Raw genomic sequence first — 22,444 nt, forward strand, 5'->3', positions numbered from 1 at the left:
GTGCAGAAAACAGGCAAGGGACAAAACCGGGAGGACTAGCAAAAGAGAATAGAAAAGGCAGGAGCACGAGAAAAACATGCTGATTGACTTGGAACATACGAGACGAACTGGCACAGACAGACAGAAAACAGGTTTAAATAACCAGGGGATAATGGGGAAGATGGGTGACACCTGGAGGGGGTGGAGACAAGCACAAGGACAGGGAAAACAGATCAGGGTGTGACAGATTTTTTTAATGGTTTTAATTTGCAGTGAACATAGATACAAAGGTTTTGTGGGGTAATTCTTCCTCCGAATTTGAAGGATTGATTATACCAAACTTAATTTTTCAAAGCACGTGAAGAGTTTACCAGGGTGGTGTTGTGGTAGAAATTAAAATGTATAAAATTGTGCTTTCTCTCATGTCATGAGACCTCGTTTGAAAGCTTTCGAGTTCCTGTGAAAAAACTTCCCACGTACCAAAATAAATACAAAAATCACACACAATTAATGAACCCAAATCCTTTCAGCAAGATTTAGCCGATATTTAAAAGCCTGAAAACTTGACCATTAACCTAAAAAATGGATATAAAAACAGCTTTCGCGTTCCCTTTTTTCTCTCTGTCTAAACACAATGCTCCACAAAAAGGCTGGTAAAATGAAATGATGAGTTTTAAATGTATTTTTCAGGCCGAGCCAATTAACGACCCACATGTTTTTCCATTTCGCAAAGAGCCATACATTAGCCGCCAAGGCTAATTATTAGTTCTGCCTACGACGTTTTACAAATCATTTATTTTTTCCTTCCTCTGCCTCTCGCGTGCCAACGTGTTCCAAAGTGGGCTCCAATTAGGAAAGCATTAAAAAGCCTGCGAGGACTTAGGTGCATTACACCACTCAGTGACATTCCACCTGCCATTATGTCATTAGCGGAGCGCCACGTTGAAGGAAATACATTTAAAAGCAGAAAAGCCGTTACCTTTTGCCGGATCCCTTCAGCAGCTGTGTGCCATGTGAAGAGCATCTAAATCTCAGTTAAGTCACTTAACATAAAATCCTTCACTACTGTGGCAGCTACTGTATGTTGCATACCACACATATATTTCTCTACACTCAACCCTTCTTTTGCCTTTCACCAGAGTTGGGACGGAGACAAAGAAGTTTTCCAGAAATGTGGGCCTCACGTCCGTCACATTTTCTTTTGTCAGTTGGCGCCTGGAAAAACCTTGTTACACATACTTGACCTGGTCTTACAGATTGAGACACAGAGAAAAACAATATTGTAGAGATTCGAACAGGTGCAGTGCACAATAACTAGCATTTCTATCGGTGTTGTGTTCCTAACTGCACATTTTGAAGAAAAAAAAGACATGCTTGTGTTTGTGTGTGTTTGTGTGCTCCGCGCACGTGTGTGTAAGTGTGCGTGCGTTGAGTGTGTATGCTCTGATCCTTTGCACATGCTTGCCCGTGCTTCTTTCACTGGCAGCAGACAAACAGATGGGGTTGGGGAGATCTCCCGGTGCAGTTTTCCACACACCCCTACATGTCATCTGTCATTAGATTTGGGTCATTGTTTGCGGCTCAATAGGAGCGTGACTGACTTGGTCAGGGCTTGACAACTGTGCCTGTCTCCCACGGACTTAGAGAGGAGTCTCTCAGGCAGGCGTCGGACACAGACAAACCCTTCGATATCCTCTGGTCTGATTCACAACACTGAGATACATCCTTACTATGCCCCTTCACAGTTCATATACAATGTTATGTGAACCGACTGGATACTGCGGTGATACAGCAAAGTGTAATGTGATATGTCAGTTGTATGTGATGGTACAGAATTGGTGCTTGACATTTGGAACATCTTGTGTTCTAGAGTCTGTGTCAGGAGATATACTGTAGATGTGGTCATTTGGGGAGTAGCACTAACATGCCAAGCCTTGTTGACCTCGTGTTGAGTGTGACTGTCCTAATATGAACACCATACTCGTTAAAAAAAAATACAAACCCAACAAAACCAATCTTTCTAGTCACGTGACCAACGTATTTCTCCAAGACGGTTTTGGACGGGAGACTGAAGGACATACCGGTTCTCTCCCCCACTCCACCACCCCCTCTGAGAGGTTATTTTTCCCCTCCAGCTTTGCACTAGCCTCCCCTGCTACTGTTGTGGACTGAGGCTGAAGGACTGGTTCTCTCCCCGCATCCCTCCACCCCTCCAACCCCTCACTGGGCCCTTGCAGTTGGCCTGGGCCAGTATGGGCTGATGGGACAGCTCTTACTGATGGGCTTAGAGTTCCTGACTTTTCAGCAGCGTCTTCCTGGCCTTGCTCTAGACCTGGGGTCAGGGCTACTTCCAACCTCAGATTATTTACTGTAGGTATAATACTGTAGGCATACATCATGTAGCTTTGAGCAGGGGCGAGTGTGTGTGCGTCACTGTTTATGTGTGTGTGTAGGTTGTCTAAATGTATGTGAGGAAGAGTGTGTATGTGTGTTTCTTGTGCTACGTGTGTGTGTGTTTCTTGTGCTACGTGTGTGTGTGTGTGTGTGTGTGAGAGAGAGAGAGAGAGAGAGAGAGAGAGAGAGAGAGAGAGAGAGAGAGAGAGAGAGAGAGAGAGAGAGAGAGAGAGAGAGAGAGAGAGAGAGAGAGAGAGAGAGAGAGAGAGAGAGAGAGAGAGAGAGAGAGAGAGAGAGAGAGAGAGAGAGAGAGAGTATGTGTCATGTGTGTGTGCATGGTGCTGCTGAATGTCCTGCTATGTCATCTAGATTCTAGTGTAAAGAGAATAAATCTTGGTAAACATGTACGTATGCAGGTACTGACTGTGATATTGACAATATTAACCTGTGACATCAACTCAATAAATGTTTTTAACTGTTTTGAGGATAAACATTGAATTCTATTCCTCACAAGCAACAAGATAGCATTGAGATGATATGTATTTGATTCTGTAAGCATTGTTTATTTGAGTAAATTAATCTATACTTTCTTGCATTTCAGCCACAAGGATTGATTGAATTGTGGACTTCATGCAGTCTATTTAGCATACGTGAATGGGTTTGAAAAGTATTTTTTGGGGACTAAAATCCAACTAAAAATAAGTCTTATAAAATATTAAATGGCAGCGTTTAGTCACAGGTTACCCTCTGACTGTGAACAGATATTCAGCTAAAACAGCCGCGGATCAAATGGCTACAATATAACTCAACCTAAAGCCTTGAAACATTGCCCTCTGAGCTCCATTAATTATAACAATACAGACTGTTCCCCTTTCACAATTCTTCACACCTTCACACTCTCACGCTTATAGCGCTAATGGCAATGACCAACCTACTTTGTCAGCGAGAACTCTCTCTCTCTTGCTGTTGGTTAAGGGCTAACACCTCTTTTGGGTCAATTCTTTCATTTGCCCCAAAAAAAGGAGCAACCCTCCTTCCTTTCTCTCCTTCCCTCGCCCCCCTCATCTGTCAATGAAAAACACAGTTTTGCCACGAGGCATTGTGTGTTTAGCAGTCGTGCCAGCAACTGCCATTTGGGCCCAGGGAGGCGAGGGGATCCACCCCCTTTGAACTACTGCCAATGCAGCCAGCTTGCTCCCTTTTTAACTTCCCCTGAAGGCGCTCTCTCTCTCTCTCTCTCTCTCCCTCTCTCTCTCTCTCTCTCTCTCTCTCTCTCTCTCTGCCTCTCTCTCTCTCTCTCTCTCGTTTCCTTTTAATTTGGCTGCACTTTTCACGGGTAAAGCTGTGATGCTGATAAGAAAGGTATTGCTGCGTTTAACTGACAGCTTGCCATCAAACCTTTGTGGAACTGCCTCTGCACAACGAGCTGTGTTCAATACAAGCAAACTGAGGTTAGTCTTCCATATTAAGAGGATTTCCTGAATACAATTCAATTATCGCCCAACTAAAACAAATTATTTTGTTGTTTTAAGTTATATTTCAGAATAAATAAAAAATATATATATATATATATTTAATAATTTGACATTAATATATGGAAACACAAATACACACACTCTGGGCGTTTCTCAATATGCACTAGCAAGTTACATTTTGCTCGTAGAAAAGTAGGGTCATTATCTACGCTAATGTTCTATGTAAACGTTATGTTAAACGTGTTACAAGCTCATGCATGTAATTGTAAGCGCGAGTCGTCTCTTGCTAAATTTAGCTAGCTTAGCTAAATAATACCAAACACAAACGGATTAACAGTAAAAAAAAATTACTGACAATGATGCAATACTGAACAAGATCAGATCGATAACATGAGTTACAGAGGGTAGTCTTGATCCAGGAAAGTCCAGCATAGGTGAACAGCCGACATGTTGATGACGCAATTTACCTTAAAAGGACAAAGATAATGCAGTAGCGTGGGAGTGCTTTTGCAATGCAAACGTGTGTATGCATTCTCCACGCTGTTATCCTAATAAGAACGTACTCAAGAGAATGCCCTTGAAGAATGCACTCAGAGCACGGGAGTGTCGAGCACGGTATTATGCATACTGAGAAACAACCTATGTCATGCTCACACATACCTGCGGGTCAAGCTGTTGTGACTGAAGTAGAGAGAGAGGGAGAGAGAGTCCTACTTGAACGAGTACAATAATGGGAATCCCACCAAATACCTGTCTGGCAGACAACATCAGATCATCCTAGCCTGACTGTAGTGTAGTCGCGTAGCCCCTATCTCTGGCAGCCCTCTGTGGGCCTCTCATGGCTGGGAGGCTGGTCAGCTGGGCTATCTCACACCTTTAAGGCACTATTGTGTGAACTCCCCTGCCTGTCAGATCCACTGTACAACACTATGGCCCCGGGCCGGGACAGAGGATGTACCCGAAATGGCACCCTATTCCCTATATAGTACACAAAAGTAGTGCACTATAAAGGGTGCATTTTGGGACACAACCAGAGACAAGCAGCAGAGGAGAGCACAGTGCAGCAATAGGTGTCATATTATGGCTTTGTAATACAGTATGTCACCTCAATGGCGGATGGCCCATTATTTGAAATAGCCCTCATATGCCGTGCCATTTATTTTGTCACTTGGGATTATTTAGAGCAAACTGGCTTGGATGTGTGTGTTTGTATGTGTGGCTACACTGTGCGTGTGTCTGTACGTGTGCATGAGTGTTAAATATTTGTGTGAGTTTATGTGTGTGTATGTATATTTGTGTGCTTATGATATTATGTTTTTGTGCATTAGCATATGTCATCTTTCTGTGTGTTCCTCTTTGCATTCGTCTATACTGTATTTTACTGTAAGTCTTTATTACTGTGTGTGTGTATGTGAGTGTGTTCGCGTGTGCGTACAGGCGTTAGATTTTAATTTGAGCCAGTCTGCTACAGTAGGAAAATAATCCTGTAGCAACAGGACATGTGAATTGTTATGTGGATTATAATGAATGGACATTTTTTTAAATGATTATAAAGTCTGACATTTTTAAGTGGATTTTGAAAACTTCAGAAGTGTTTCAAACCTCAAATACATTACAAGTTAAATATTTGGATTGCAAGAAAGTTATCCTTTAACAGGGTGATCAAATTAAGATCCTTCATCTGTACGTGTGTGTGTACCGCCACACACTGTGTATTAAAGGCACCGCTATTGCCTGAAAATGAGAATATAAATATGTCTTTCTCTTCCCTGTCCCCCATGTCCTCCCTTCCTCCTTTGCGTACGGCTGCGAGGGCGAGCCAGGAAGGAGGTGACCTTGCCTGGTGTAATTAAAGTGAAACACCTTGACTTGTCACCATCGCCTCAGACAGCTTAAATCTCCGTAATGTAAATGGGCTGCTGCTGGCACACTGCAAGGCAGCATGGGCCGCGGAGAAGATACAAGCGCCGGTGATCCATCTCTGTACTAACACGCCCCTCCTTCCTTCATCCCTTCTCCCCTCGGAGCGGGGAGGCGACCCCCACCCCCAGCTTGTTGGCCGGCTGCTTTTATTTATTTCATACCCACAGACGGCAGTGTACTTACCTTTAAAAGCAGCACGGTTTCTTGGACATTGCTGGAGAGAGAGGCATGAGGAGACACAAGCAGGTGAGTGGAGTCGGCCTGTGTACTACAGACACATGTAGGTCCTTTTATTTTGTTAAATGAAATGATGTTCGTATCATTGGTGATGTTGATTGACAGCATAAAAGCTCCTCTGTCCACTAAATACTCTGCAGTCTCTCTACATGTTGCAGTCTCTTTTTTAAATTTATTTGTTAAAAAAAATCACCTTTATTTAACCAGGTAGGCCAGTTGAGAACAAGTTCTCATTTACAACTGCGGCCTGGCCAAGATAAAGTAAAGCAGTGTGACACAAACAACAACACAGAGTTACACATAAACAAACATACGGTCAACAACACAATAGAAAAATCTATGTACATTGTGTGCAAATGTAGAAGATTACGGAGGTAAGGCAATAAATAGGCCATAGAGGCAAAATAATTACAATTTAGAATTAACACTGGAGTGATAGATGTGCAGAAGATTATGCGCAAGTAGAGATACTGGGGTACGAAATAATAATAAATAACAATATGGGGAAGAGGTAGTCGGGTGAGCAATTTACAGATTGGCTGTGTACAGGTACAGTGATCGGTAAGCTGCTCTGACAGCTGACACTTAAAGTTAGAGAGGGAGATATAAGTCTCCAGCTTCGAGGATTTTTGCAATTAGGTCCAGTCATTGGCAGCAGAAAACTGGAAGGAACGACGGCCAAAGGAAGAATTGGCTTTGGGGATGACCAGTGAAATATACCTGCTGGAGTGCGTGCTAGGGGTGGGTGTTGCTATGGTGACCAGTGAGCTGAGATAAGGTGGGGCTTTACCTAGCAAAGACTTATATATGACCTGGAGCCAGTGGGTTTGGCAATGAATATATAGCGAGGGCCAGCCAAAGAGAGCATACAGGTCGCAGTGGTGGGTAGTATATGGTGCTTTGGAGACAAAACGGATGACACTGTGATTAGACTGCATCCAGTTTGCTGAGTAGAGTGTTGGAGGCTATTTTGTAAATGACATCGCCGAAGTCAAGGATCGGTAGGATAGTCAGTTTTACGAAGGTATGTTTGGCAGCATGAGAGATGGAGGCTTTGTTGCGAAATAGGAAGCCAATTCTAGATTTAATTTTGGATTGGAGATGCTTAATGTGAGTCTGGAAGGAGAGTTTACAGTCTAACCAGACACCTAGGTATTTGTAGTTGTCCACATATTCTAAGTCAGAACCGTCCAGAGTAGTGATGCTAGTCGGGCGGGCGGGTGCAGGCAGCAATCGGTTGAAGAGCATGCATTTAGTTTTACTAGCATTTAAAAGAAGTTGGAGGCCACGGAAGGAGTGTTGTATGGCATTGAAGCTCGTTTGGAGGTTTGTTTAACACAGTGTCCAAAGAAGTATACAGATGTATACAGAATGGTGTCGTCTGCGTAGAGGTGGATCAGAGACTCACCAGCAGCAAGAGCGACATCATTGATGTATAGAGAGAAAAGAGTCAGCCCAAGAATTTAACCCTGTGGCACCCCCATAGAGACTGCCAGAGGTCCGGACAACAGGCCCTCCGATTTGACACACTGAACTCTATCTGAGAAGTAGTTGGTGAACCAGGCGAGGCAGTCATTTGAGAAACCAAGGCTATTGAGTCTGCCTTGAGCGCGGCTACACCCATTACCAGCTCAGAAACCAGATTTCATAGTGGAGAAGGTACGGTGGGATTTGAAATGGTCGGTGATCTGTTTATTAACTTGGCTTTCGAAGAATTTAGAAAGCTAGATAGAAGATAGATGGATCAATCAATTCACATATGGTGTCCAGGGCAAGCTGGGGGCTGAGTGGGGTCTATTACAAGCAACAATGGTGAGAGACTTGTTTCTGGAAAGGTCGTTTTTTTAAAGTAGAAGCTTGAATTGTTTGGGCACAGACCTGGATAGTATGACAGAACTCTGCAGTAGATTGCACCCTGCCCCCTTTGGCAGTTCTATAAATGTTGTAGTTGGGGATGGACATTTCAGGATTTTTGGTGGCCTTCCTAAGCCAGGATTCAGACACGACTAGGACATCAGGGTTGGCGATGTGTGCTAAAGCAGTGAATAAAACAAACTTAGGGAGGAGTCTTCTCATGTTAACATGCATGAAACCAAGGCTTTTACAGTTACAGAAGTCAACAAATGAGAGTGCCTGGGGAATGGAAGTGGTGCTGGGGGCTGCAGGGCCTGGGTTAACCTTTACATCACCAGAGGAACAGAGGAGGAGTAGGATACGGGTACGGCTAAAGGCTATAAAAACTGGTCGTCTAGTGAGTTCAGAACAGAGAGTAAAAGGAGCAGATTTCTGGGCGTGGAAGAATAGATTCAAGGCATAATGTACAGACAAGGGTATGGTAGGATGTGAGTACAGTGGAGGTAAACCTAGGCATTGAGTGACGATGAGAGAGACTTTGACTCTAGAAGCACCAGTTAAGCCAAGTGATCATAGCAGAGTGATCGTTGCAGTAGGTGAGTCAGGGTGGCGATTCAGTAGTCACTACTTCACTAGGCAAGCTGGAGACACAACGATTCAGACAGCTAGCGGCCCGGGGCTAGCAGATGGGCCTTCGGCGACGTCGCATTGGAAGAGCCTGTTGAAACCACCTCGGACCGTTATGTCGGCAGACTAGTCTTGATGGATCTGTGGGGCTCCGTGTCAGCAGTAAAGGGTCCAGACCAATTGGCAAAGAGGTATTGTAGCCCAAGAATTAGCTGGTTGACCTCTTTGGCTAGCCGGGAGATGGGTCTAGCTCGAGGCTAGCTCAAGGCTAAGTGGTGCTTTGCTTTAGGACAGAGACGTTAGCCAGGAGTAGCCACTCAGATTGCAGCTAGCTAGCTGTGATGATCCGGTGTATCCGGTTGATCCGGAATCCGGAGATGTGGTAGAGAAAAAAGTCCGATATGCTCTGGATTGATATCGCACTGATGGCTGATGTCCGAGTTAACATTGAAGACCGCTAGCAGTGGCTAACTGAGTACTAGCTAGTAGCTAGTTAGCTGACTAGCTTCTGATGGGGGTTCCAGTTCTAAAGTATAAAAATAGCAGATCCGTACCACATTGGGTGAGGCGGGTGGCAGGAGAGTATATTCAGTCCGTAGATGGAAAGTGAGATTAAAATATACAGTATACGAAATATATACAAAAAAAAGCGAAGAAAATGATATTTACACGGGACAAGACAAAACACGCGTCCGACTGCTACGCCATCTTGGAATCTCTAATGTATGTACATCTGGACTGAGTTACCATGACTTCTAATAGAGGGTAGGACATTATCTCCTTGATAAAGTGTCTCTTCATCCCATATGTCATACCATCTATTAGAAGTCATGGTAACTCAGTCAAGACTGCCTGCTGCCCCAAAACAGAGCCAAGCTAAATTCCAAAATCATTTGCAGTTTGGGGAACCCGGGACCGCCTGTAACAACGACAGAAGCCATGCTTGAGCTGGTGCCAACATCACCAGCCCTGAATGCACTGGGGTGGCATGTGAAAGAATGCTATGTGGCCCCCGGTGCCAACTTAACCAGTTGCTGAAGCTCTGTGCCAGGCCTTTCCCTCCCTCTGTCTCTGCCCTGCCTAGGCAGCGGGCAGCGTGACAGAAGCCAGACACCCTTCATGTGTCAGCCCCAGGCAGTGAGCCCTCTTACCCTGACCCCTGGGGCGTATGCTGGTGCTGCCCGCTACCATGCCAGGCTGAGGATATGTCCCTTGGCACAACATGGGCACATAGGCACTCCTCGCTGTCCTCAGAGGGACCCGGGCAGGGTTGGCGGGTTGGCATGGCTGCGCCAACACAACAGGGATTTAGCCTGGCAGAGAGCTCCATGTCTCTCTCGCTCTCTCTCTGTCTCAATCTGTCTGTCCCTCTCTCGCTCTCTTCCCCTCCAGTCATTCTCATACTGGGCCCATGTCTCATTTATTCCCTCTGCTGTAGACTGTAGATGAACGACCACCTGTGATCATTTCCATCTCAGGCATGTGGAGGTCTGTTTGTACATGTTCTCACTTCCCTTCTACCTTTCTCTCGTTGGCACCCTCTATCACTTTCTTTTACATTCATATGATTGCACTTTGTAACGCTTTGGAACACTTGCAATTCATTGGAACATTTTGTTCATCTGTATTCCCTTTTGTTTATTTACAAGGCTAATGCTTTTTGGGCTGGCAGATTAACAACAACAACAGACTATGTCATAGTGGTGCAAGCGATGTTAAATTAAATACATTTGATTTGATTTGACATCCAGTGCTCCACTCCACTGGTCATGTCTGGTAATCATCTACTGTAAAATGTAATGATTTTCCACCTATCCACACATACAAACATTCAAATGATGATGGACATCATCGACAAGAAAACAGATGCCAAAGAAAGTTGTCTGAGGAGTTTACACTGTCGATGTACAGGTATATTTTCCTTTACCAAACGATCCACTGCACTGCCTGATTGTGTACATTACCGTCGTATTACAGTACTGGTCTGGTTTTCTCAATATGACAACATAGAGTCGCAATAGGAAAACACACTTTTATTGTGATGGACAACTTTCACTGTGAGGTTCAGCATGCCAATGTGTTTAGTGTGTCATGTGCCAGCAGGCTCACCGACGGGGGTCTGTGGAAAAGGTAGCGACGGAACGCATGGGAGGGAGGGAAAAATGAAACTGTAATGGACTCAGGTGGGCCGGATGTTTGGGCCTTGTTTGCATTTGAGAAAAGTGAGAACAAGCAGAGAAAAGGGAGAACAAGCAGAGAAAAGGGAGAAAAGGGAGAACAAGCCGAGAGAAAAGGGAGAACAAGCAGAGAGAAGGGAGAAAAGGGAGAACAAGCAGAGAGAAGGGAGAACAAGCAGAGAGAAGGGAGAACAAGCAGAGAGAAGGGAGAACAAGCATAGAGAAGGGAGAACAAGCAGAGAGAAGGGAGAAAAGGGAGAACAAGCAGAGAGAAGGGAGAAAGGGAGAACACGCAGAGAAAAGGGAGAACAAGCAGAGAGAAGGGAGAAAAGGGAGAACAAGCAGAGAGAAGGGAGAACAAGCAGAGAGAAGGGAGAACAAGCAGAGAGAAGGGAGAACAAGCAGAGAGAAGGGAGAAAAGGGAGAACAAGCAGAGAGAAGGGAGAAAAGGGAGAACAAGCAGAGAGAAGGGAGAAAAGGGAGAACAAGCAGAGAGAAGGGAGAAAAGGGAGAACAAGCAGAGAGAAGGGAGAACAAGCAGAGAGAAGGGAGAACAAGCAGAGAGAAGGGAGAACAAGCAGAGAGAAGGGAGAACAAGCAGAGAGAAGGGAGAACAAGCAGAGAGAAGGGAGAAAAGGGAGAACAAGCAGAGAGAAGGGAGAAAAGGGAGAACAAGCAGAGAGAAGGGAGAAAAGGGAGAACAAGCAGAGAGAAGGGAGAAAAGGGAGAACATGCAGAGAGAAGGGAGAAAAGGGAGAACAAGCAGAGAGAAGGGAGAAAAGGGAGAACAAGCAGAGAGAAGGGAGAAAAGGGAGAACACGCAGAGAGAAGGGAGAAAAGGGAGAACAAGCAGAGAGAAGGGAGAACAAGCAGAGAAAAGGGAGAACAAGCAGAGAGAAGGGAGAAAAGGGAGAACAAGCAGAGAGAAGGGAGAAAAGGGAGAACAAGCAGAGAGAAGGGAGAAAAGGGAGAACAAGCAGAGAGAAGGGAGAAAAGGGAGAACAAGCAGAGAGAAGGGAGAAAAGGGAGAACACGCAGAGAGAAGGGAGAAAAGGGAGAACAAGCAGAGAAAAGGGAGAACAAGCAGAGAGAAGGGAGAAAAGGGAGAACAAGCAGAGAGAAGGGAGAAAAGGGAGAACACGCAGAGAGAAGGGAGAAAAGGGAGAACAAGCAGAGAAAAGGGAGAACAAGCAGAGAAAAGGGAGAAAATGGAGAAAATGAGATTTTTCTCAAGGCTACAAAGGAGCCAACAGCAAAAGGGCTGGATTTCTCAATAGGACTGAGAAACGGAGAAACAAAACCAACAGAGGAAGAGGAGGAAGAAGGCACCGGGCCCCATGTGCAGTTCAAAGAGCAAGAGAAAGATGGACCTGCTGAGAAGTAGAGAGAAAAGAGCGCAAGAACTGGGGGGCCTCCTCTCCTCGCATCTGCATCTAAAAGGCCGTTTAGTTTTTTCTCTCCAGCTATTCATTTGAAAACAAACTGGGCAGCGTTCGTTCACAGGCAGCCTCAGTCAAACAGCCTCTGGGAAGTGGAGTGGATTTTTGTTTTGCCCCTGAAAAGGCCTACCGATGTGCTTTGTTTGGCCCCAGTGCTAAAAGTCAGATGGTAAAGTAGGAGAGAGAGGAGCTGTGGAAGAAGAGAGGAGGGGGGCGGGTGGAGAAGAGGACAGAGTATGGAGAAATTAGGGAACAGAATTGGTGGGAAAAAGTGAGAATGAACTGAAGAGCCGAGTTACACACTATGCTGTCACACCATTGTTCAGGGACTTAATGTATGGTAGGCGGAAACACACATAAACCATATTTACAGTATCATACATATACATATGTTTTTTCCCTAGGTAAAACGTAATTCCCTGTTTATGTAAAACAGAACAAACAGATCTGGTGTTGTAAAGACCTATAGCTAGCATACCTTGGACCATGGCTGCCAGCTAGCTGCTAGCCGAGGTAGTGTTGTGGCCACAGCAGCTTCCACCGAGGGAAACAGAGTGACAGTGACGCCATTTACGAGTCCTTGGGATGCCTGTGTCATTGTCAGGCCTTATCGGGATCTAAGGGGGAAACGGGGAGAAAATGCACATGGCTTTAATAACAACTTTATCAGGACTTCCCTCAGCTTCTGCCTCCCCCCTCTAATATGTAAAGGACTCCGGATTCTCGGCTAAGGGAGAGGAAACGCGTTTACCTTTACCAGTTTCTTATTGCCTGTCAGTCTCTCTAATTTGATCTGGCATTGGACAGTTATCGTTTTGGGCGGCGGAGTCAAGCAACATATTGGCAGGAGGAAGACTGGCAGCTAATAAAGCCTGTTGGAATTTACTCCCCCCCTTTTCCTTCCTCCCCCCCCTTTATTTATACATCTCAATATTGTTATTATGAATATATATGTATTTAGCTTCACCTGTATCTGCTCTTGGCCCTGCTCAGCTAATAATGTGTTATTGATTTCCGTATACTGGACTGTGTGCCAATATAGCTATTTTAATTTTAAAGTCTTATCTCTTTGTGTTTCGCGTGATCTCTGGATTTCTTTTCTCATCAGTGTATTATTACGTTTTTTATAAGACTGGAAGCAAGCATGTAGGCCTACTGCATTGTGGACAAGTTCTGGCCTGGTTTAGATCTTATCTGTCGGAAAGATATCAGTTTGTCTCTGTGAATGGTTTGTCCTCTGACAAATCAACTGTAAATTTCGGTGTTCCTCAAGGTTCCGTTTTAGGACCACTATTGTTTTCACTATATATTTTACCTCTTGGGGATGTCATTCAAAAACATAATGTTAACTTTCACTGCTATGCGGATGACACACAGCTGTACATTTCAATGAAACATGGTGAAGCCCCAAAATTGCCCTCGCTAGAAGCATGTGTTTCAGACATAAGGAAGTGGATGGCTGCAAACGTTCTACTTTTAAACTCGGACAAAACAGAGATGCTTGTTCTAGGTCCCAAGAAACAAAGATATCTTCTGTTGAATCTGACAATTAATCTTAATGGTTGTACAGTCGTCTCAAATAAAACTGTGAAGGACCTCGGCGTTACTCTGGACCCTGATCTCTCTTTTGAAGAACATATCAAGACCATTTCAAGGACCGCCTTTTTCCATCTACGTAACATTGCAAAAAATCTGAAACTTTCTGTCCAAAAATTATGCAGAAAAATGTATCCATGCTTTTGTCACTTCTAGGTTAGACTACTGCAATGCTCTACTTTCCGGCTACCCAGATAAAGCACTAAATAAACTTCAGTTAGTGCTAAATACGGCTGCTAGAATCCTGACTAGAACCAAAAAATGTGATCATATTACTCCAGTGCTAGCCTCCCTACACTGGCTTCCTGTCAAAGCAAGGGCTGATTTCAAGGTTTTACTGCTAACCTACAAAGCATTACATGGGCTTGCTCCTACCTATCTCTCTGATTTGGTCCTGCCGTACATACCTACACGTACGCTACGGTCACAAGACGCAGGCCTCCTAATTGTCCCTAGAATTTCTAAGCAAACAGCTGGAGGCAGGGCTTTCTCCTATAGAGCTCCATTTTTATGGAACGGTCTGCCTACCCATGTCAGAGACGCAAGCTCGGTCTCAACCTTTAAGTCTTTACTGAAGACTCATCTCTTCAGTGGGTCATATGATTGAGTGTAGTCTGGCCCAGGAGTGGGAAGGTGAACGGAAGGCCTCTGGAGCAACGAACCGCCCTTGCTGTCTCTGCCTGGCCGGTTCCCCTCTTTCCACTGGGATTCTCTTCCTCTAACCCTATTACAGGGGCTGAGTCACTGGCTTACTGGGGCTCTCTCATACCGTCCCTGGGAGGGGTGCGTCACCGGAGTGGGTTGATTCACTGATGTGGTCATCCTGTCTGGGTTGGCGCCCCCCCCCCCCTTGGGTTGTGCCGTGACGGAGATCTTTGTGGGCTATACTCAGCCTTGTCTCAGGATGGTAAGTTGGTGGTTGAAGATATCCCTCTAGTGGTGTGGGGGCTGTGCTTTGGCAAAGTGGGTGGGGTTATATCCTTCCTGTTTGGACCTGTCCGGGGGTGTCCTCGGATGGGGCCACAGTGTCTCCTGACCCCTCCTGTCTCAGCCTCCAGTATTTATGCTGCAGTAGTTTATGTGTTGGGGGGCTAGGGTAAGTTTGTTATATCTGGAGTACTCCTCCTGTCCTATTCGGTGTCCTGTGTGAATTTAAGTGTGCTCTCTCTAATTCTCTCTTTCTCTCTTTCTCTCTTTCTCTCTCTCGGAGGACCTGAGCCCTAGGACCATGCCTAAGGACTACCTGACATGATGACTCCTTGCTGTCCCCAGTCCACCTGGCCGTGCTGCTGCTCCAGTTTCAACTGTTCTACCTTATTATTATTCGACCATGCTGGTCATTTATGAACATTTGAACATCTTGGCCATGTTCTGTTATAATCTCCACCCGGCACAGCCAGAAGAGGACTGGCCACCCCACATAGCCTGGTTCCTCTCTAGGTTTCTTCCTAGGTTTTGGCCTTTCTAGGGAGTTTTTCCTAGCCACCGTGCTTGTACACCTGCATTGCTTGCTGTTTGGGGTTTTCGGCTGGGTTTCTGTACAGCACTTTGAGATATCAGCTGATGTACGAAGGGCTATATAAATACATTTGATTTGATGATTTGATTTGATTTGTGAGCCTGTCTACTTTCTTCTATCAGGCTCCTTGCTTCAGTCAGGCTTGAGCAGCCTGTAGTCTTAATGGATTTAAACAGGTGTCGTCAATGTAACAGATTGCTGATATATAATGTAGAATATAATAGAACAGAATAGATCAGAGAAAATACAATCCAGTGTCTGGATTAGCAATTAACACCATTTATAAGCACTTTATGCACAAATTAACAATTTGCTAATTACACCAGCTAATTAGATTTATTTCATAAAGGTTCTGCTCATCTGCTCCTCCACAAGTGCTATCCTCAGACTAGAGAAAGGCCAGTGCCGCAGAGGCTTGGCTGGTCTGACGCCCCAGCCTAGCTGACCCTACTGGGTAGAGAGGCCTCAGAGGGCCACTGACTTGCCTTCCATCTTCTTGGTCCTACTCCCATTATTCTGGAACAAAGGAGGGATGAAAGATGGGAGGGAAAGGAGGAGGAGGAGGAGGAGGATGAAGAAAAATAGGCTTGGCATGGAGAAGGAGAAATAAGCAGCGCATGTGCGATACATATATGCCCACTCAGCAGAAAAGGGACCGAGTCAGCCGATTGCCGGGCCTTTGCCGCATGCTAAAACACATAGAGGCAAAGCCCATTAAAAATGAATGCCCAGCGATAATCACATTCGCACTTAATGTTTTATGTGGGCTACTTGGTGGCTTGACAAAGAGGAGCAGGGATAGGGCACTGTGATTATGGCCCACGTGTTGTGTACTTCCGCACTCGGAGGTGACGACTACGTTTGGAGGTGACACCTTTGTTTGGCCCCTGCGAAGCGTTCTCTGATTCGAGGTGAGTGGAGGAGTGGAGTGCAGGTCACAGGTCCTAATTGTTATAAATATCTTAAAGGGCTTCCAAGATCAGGGCCAGTATTCACAAAGCGTCTCAGAGTAGGAGTGCTGATCTAGAATCAGGCCCTCCTTGCATGTCCGTGTAATTGTATTCATTATGATCTAAAAGAGAAAACTGATCCTAGATTAGCATTCTTATTGCCTTAAAGGACTTACAGTATGAGGTACTCTGAAAGGGCCTTTGATGGAAAGGTGGATTTATTTCATACCAGGCCTTTTCTCTCCGTCATATTTGTATCAATGTGTACAGTTCTCATTCTATGAATCTTGGGAATATTCTCAATCTTTTTATCTGTGTATGTCACTGGTTTGAGTCAGATGACTGTGCAATATGCGTCTCTTTGCAGGCTGGCTAGGAAAAGACGGGACAAAATGGTGGACAGCAAAATCTCCAAAAGGTTACACCATCCCCCTGCCATCCCCCCGGTGATGCAGGGAGACCCAGGGGCCCTCATTTGGGGAGGCAGGCAGGGGAGACAATGAGCGGGTGAGGGAAGTGAGGAGAGCCCCATTCGCCACTCCAAACCTGAGCTCAAGTGGGCTGGAGATGGCCAAGAAGAGCACTTCCTGGCAAAAAAGCCAAATAAATGTTAATTTGGCCTAGCATAATATTGTCAGAGTGAAGCACAAAAGAAGCCTCTTGTCCCCCGTGTGTGTCTGTGTGTGTGTGTGTTGAGCAGTCCCCACTTAACCCCTTCTGATCCATGGAGGTAGAATGTGTCCCAAATGGCACGTTATTCCCTTTAAAGTATACTACCTTTAACCAGGGCCCACAGGGCTCTTGTCAAAAGTAGTGCACTTTATAGGAAATATGGGATCATTTGGGATGGAAGCGTAGAGTGTTCCCTGGTTCTCTTCCCAAGGTCAGGTTGCCCTGAAAGACACCCTCAGAACCAATTCTGCCTCTTTATGAACGTGAGGGATATCGCTGTCTCGACCCCCCTTTCTCACCCCCTCACCCCATCCCCTCCACATCACCCACCCCCTTCTTCCTCCTTCTGCCTTCACAAAAAGATGGAAGTCCTTGGAGTATAAGAAAGACAATAAAACAGAAAGAAAAGTGAGGTTTTGAATGCGGGGGAAGTACAGCAAAGCAAACCAGGTTAGCGAGTGTTGGACGGAATACAGAGCTCGTCTTTTTAATTACTACTTAAGGAGAGGCACATTGGCAATGGTGGTTGTTTGTGTTAACCCTTCCTTCATTACTATCTTATTATCATACATATGGCAGGGTAGAAATGATGCAAAAGTTTTGAGACAACTAGACCAACAAAACAAATGGATAAGTGTCAAACGCCTAGACATGGCAGTAGTCCTAGCTACCTATGAAACAGAACTTTTCCATCGTTATCTAGGTCACAATATGTGGAGCGATTTCAACAGATGGGTCGCAGAGTACTCCCCAGGCGAACAGAAGTTTCTCTCTTTCTTTTCTCTCCTTGACGTTCTTCCCCCCCTCTCTCTCTCTTGCGAAGGATTCCATCATCTCTTTGTCACGGATACCTTCCCTACCACAAGCTTACGCACACGCCCGTACCTACAAGCACAACCACACACAGGCACATTCTCATAGTTTAATGTCAAGACATGGCCTGAGACCAACAGTAGATATACTGTACATGCAGCAAGGAACAAAACACAAATTCTTTGAACTAGTTCATAACTACGTCCTCATTCTTCCTTGATTTAATGTATTAATGCACAAGTAATAACACGATGACAAAACAACGGCGGGCCTCACATTACTACTTGTGTACATCACTATGTGACAAGGTTCGTTTAATAAATCAATGCTATTTTCCTTCTATCGTCCATAATATACGACTGTTTCCTCAAATTCCATATGCACTGATAAGACTATTGATCAAAACACATTCACTCCTGAACGATGCTGTAATGACTGAGGAAAACCTGGGAACGAAAGGGAAGGAGCACAATCGTTGGGAAAATGGAGGGAGTGATGGGGGAAGGAAGGAGTAGAAGAAAGTGAGTGCGGTGACGTGGGGGGCCAGACTGTGATATGGATCTTGTGGAACCCCAACACCCCATCCACACCCTCCCCGTCCACACCCACACCCACACCCCACTCTGTGTATGATGTCACAAAGAGCGTCGGTGAAAGACACACTGGAGAGGTGAGGGAGGCCGTTGTGAAGGCTTGTGGCCCAGCAACAGCACAAAGGGTCCTGTTTTGAACGGGGGTAGAGGGGGCCCGGAAAAAAAATACACACAAAACAAAATAGGAAAAAAAGCCCACAAGCAGTGGGGTGGTGGGCAGTGATGGAGGAATGCAGCGGAGAGGGGGGAGTGTGTGTGTGTGTGAGTGTGTGTGTGTGTGTGTGTGTGTGTGTGTGTGTGTGTGTGTGTGTGTGTGTGTGTGTGTGTGTGTGTGTGTGTGTGTGTGTGTGTGTGTGTGTGTGTGTGAGGTAGTGTGTGGGAGATGCGGAGAGGGGACCCACACAATGGAGGGGCTCCACCTGTTTACACTTCTTCGCCAGGCACATTCTTCAGCAGGCCCCTTTGGAGGGCCCTTGTCTCCACTGGGGCGGCTAACTGCCTTTAGGGAGCCCTCCACCAACCCTCCACCAGGGTACAAAGAACATCAGAAAGAAGCCCAATGAAGGGAAGAGAGGGAAAGGGGGAAATGGACAAGAGCAAGAAGGGTGAGGAGTGAACAAAAAAGTGAAAGAGAGGGAGTTGGAGGTAGAGAGAGGTAGAGAGAGAAAGAGAGAGAGAGATCCAAAATAAAAGTGAATCTCTTCCAATCAAGTCCCTCTAATGAGGTCTACCGTTAATTCAGGGACATCAGGGAAAAAAATTAGAGAGAGTGGAGGGGGACGAAGATGAGAGGGTCGAAGGGAGTGAGTGAGGGAGGGCGATGTGTGTACAGTGAGCCATTTTTTTCCATCTTTCTTTTCCTTCGTAATGCTTTCCCCGGACCTGTGTGTGTTGGAGTGTGGGATGGTGATGAGAAAGCGAGGGAGGCTGGGGTGTGTGTGTGTGTGGGGGGGGGGGGGGGGGGGGGTAGGCCAGACATCGGGCCTTTGTGTGCAAATTTCCCAGCAGCTCCTTACTAGTTAATTAAGGAGGTCGGAGGGAGCGGGGGAGCGGGCCTAACGAGCTGTCCACACCGCATGAATGAGGGGTTTGTCCCAAACTGAGCGGCAAGAGGCCAAACAATGTCAGAAGCAATTAGCGCCAGTGGTGGGCAGCCAAGGGCCCCCGAGACTGAGCATAGCAGAGTATGGATGCAAACACACACACAAACAGGCATGCACACACACACACACACACACACACACACACACACACACACACACACACACACACACACACAGAGACATAGATGTAGACAGGAACACACACACACACACACACACACCCAACACAAATACATTTGTGACGGAGGAGGAGTGAGGGGGTGGAAGGGTAGGTGGATAGCTGGGCAGGTGGGCCTTCACCTCAGCTCAAATATAGGTCTTGAAGTCCTTGACCTGCTGGTTGAGAGCTTCGGATCTACAACGTAGTGGGAGCTCATAATACAGTTGCCATATTCTGTATAGTGTGACTACGGTTGGGTAGTAACTGATTGCACGTAATCTCCTACATGTAATCTGAAGTGCACCTTTAATCAGGTACATTAAATATTGTAATTAGATTAAAATCAATCTTCTTAGGGATAGCCCCGTTTCTTTGTCAATTTTCGCCTAAATGACATATCAAAATCTAACTGCCTGTAGCTCAGGCCCTGAAGCAAGGATATGCATATTCTTGGTACCATTTGATAGGAAACACTTTTGGAAATGAAGTTTTTGGAAATGTGAATTGAATGCAGATGAATAATACACAATAGATCTGGTAGAAGAAAATACAAAGAAAAAACCGACCAGTGTTTTTTTTACCACGATCTTTGAAATGCAAGAGAAAGGTCACTGTTATAGCTATCACTCTGGTTGTGATTCTGATAGTGTCCACAAGATGGCAGTAGTGTATGTGCAATGTTCCAGATGGATAACTTGTAGTAGTATGACTGATCCTCAACACTTTTAGTGTGAAGTCCCCAGAGACATTCAGGAAAATCGTGAAGGAGACATTCGCATTTATATTCCATTTTCTGCAAGAATATCGTCAAATCTGTATACTTGGACTTTGATTTAGCTTTCCAAGTATTAGTAGCTATATTATAAGTTCAACATTTGCAAAACAACCAGTTTTCATAACTCTGAATATCCTTATAATTTTTGTCCAAAATTAAAAGGCATGCTGTTATACAAGGTTAGTGCCTACATTTTATGAGATATACATGGTTTCCCGTAAAGCCCAGTTTACTGGCTATCTAGCTAGCTTTGTTTGACCCTGATTGGTGCTTTATTTGACAAAGACACAGCCGTTCAAGTGATGGCCTCCGCATCATCGGCGTGCCGTGAAGGCGTTGCTCTCTGACCAAATATGGTGTCCTACAGGATATACTATACTCCTAATGAAATAGTGAAGTCTTGTTACCTTCTAGGATCTCGGGGAAATAGATACGAACGTGATTTTCACAGATTCCTTTCTTTGCAAATTGAACGAATTGAACGAGTGGAGACACAAAATCGATCGTGTGTGCTATATGGACCTTTTTAGGATATGAAAAATGATTTTATCTAACAAAACGACACTTCATGTCATCTCTGGGATCCTTTAGATGATAAATCAGAGCAAGATTTCAGAATGTATACATTTCACCTTCAGAGGTGAATTTATCAAACCTATCGCGTTGAAAAATACTGTTTTGTTGTTAGGAGCTCTCCTCAAACAATAGCATGGCATTTTTTCGCAGTAATAGCTACGTGCAGTTATATTAACAAGAATGTAAGCTTTCAGCCGATGTAAGACACTTCTATGTACCGACATTTGTTGTTACTCTAAAATCTGCAATCTTTATATAACATGCTGCATGATTTATAACTGTCCCGTTGACGGAACGACAATCTTATTTGAAGATACTTTAGAAAACGACATGATTACTTTTTGTAAACATTTTTGTAAATATGTTACGACACCTTTCTGTTTTCTCAATGACATTCAAAACAGTATTTAAAAAAGTTGCAAGTTAACATTTGTAATCAGATTACATTACTGAGTTTGGGTAATCCAAAAGTTACATTACTGATTACAATTTTGGACAAGTAACTAGTAACTGTAATGGATTGCATTTATAAAGTCACCTACCCAACTCTGAGTGTTACCTCTGGGGTATGTTGTCAGTTAATAGCGCTGGTTGTGTGTGGCTGTGTGCGTGGCTTCTACAGGTTGTATGTCTACAAATGTGTCAAGGTCGACGTTGAAACCCATTGTTGGATTGTTCCATACTCTGTTTGGAAAAACAGACGCCCTTTGGCCGGTGAGTCACTCAAATCACTCCTCCACCGGGTCCATCGTTTGGCACTGTATAACACATTCACTTGTCTGAACACAATCGTTACCATTCTTGGCACAATATGAGGGAATAAAGTGTTTGTTTAATTGTGATCTGTAAAGTGAAGTGCCCCTCTTGTACTTCAGTGTCTACAAGCTGGCAGAGGCACCAGTTTCTAGTTGATTTGGACTCGGATGAAAACCCAAAGGCACTGAGAAAGGCACCCAAAGGCACTGAGCAAGTGCTGTGTTTTGCCTTTGTGTGCTAAACTAAAGCAAACGAGAAGACCACAAAAACAAGAGGCTGAGATAGTGTCAGAGTTCGACTTTTTCCCCATTTTCCTCTTTGCCAATATTTATCATATTTTTTTTGTATGCTATTGTGTACCGGCCACTTGTGACGATAAGGAGGGAAGAGGGGAGTTGGTGGCGGTGAGAAAACAGAGAGCGCAGACTGGGGTCTGTCTGGAAAGTAGGTTGAGGTGGCGTGGATGGGAGGGATGTGGGGTGGTGGGGGGGAGTGTTTTGGCCACCGTCATTGCTGTTGGAGAAGGAGAGCGTGGTCACAGTGGGGCATGAGAAATGTGGGCACAAGTCCTGTGCCAGGGTCTGTCTGGTTCTGATTCTGTCTGCCATGCAACAACAGTACCAGTCAACTAGTGGGTCAGTTCCTCAACCATTCCATATACAGTATTATATAGTATAGTTGTGTACAGTGTACTGTGTCATACATTGTGGTTCAATTAAAAGCATGAGCTGGCTCACAAAACATTAGTTGTTTTTTACCCAATAAATTACTGGGAGGTTAAACATGTGGAGTGTGTGACTCTCTTTGTTTTTATACATTGGGGTTC

The sequence above is a fragment of the Oncorhynchus kisutch genome, linkage group LG2 (assembly GCF_002021735.2).
Source record: "Oncorhynchus kisutch isolate 150728-3 linkage group LG2, Okis_V2, whole genome shotgun sequence".
Taxonomy (NCBI): domain Eukaryota; kingdom Metazoa; phylum Chordata; class Actinopteri; order Salmoniformes; family Salmonidae; genus Oncorhynchus; species Oncorhynchus kisutch.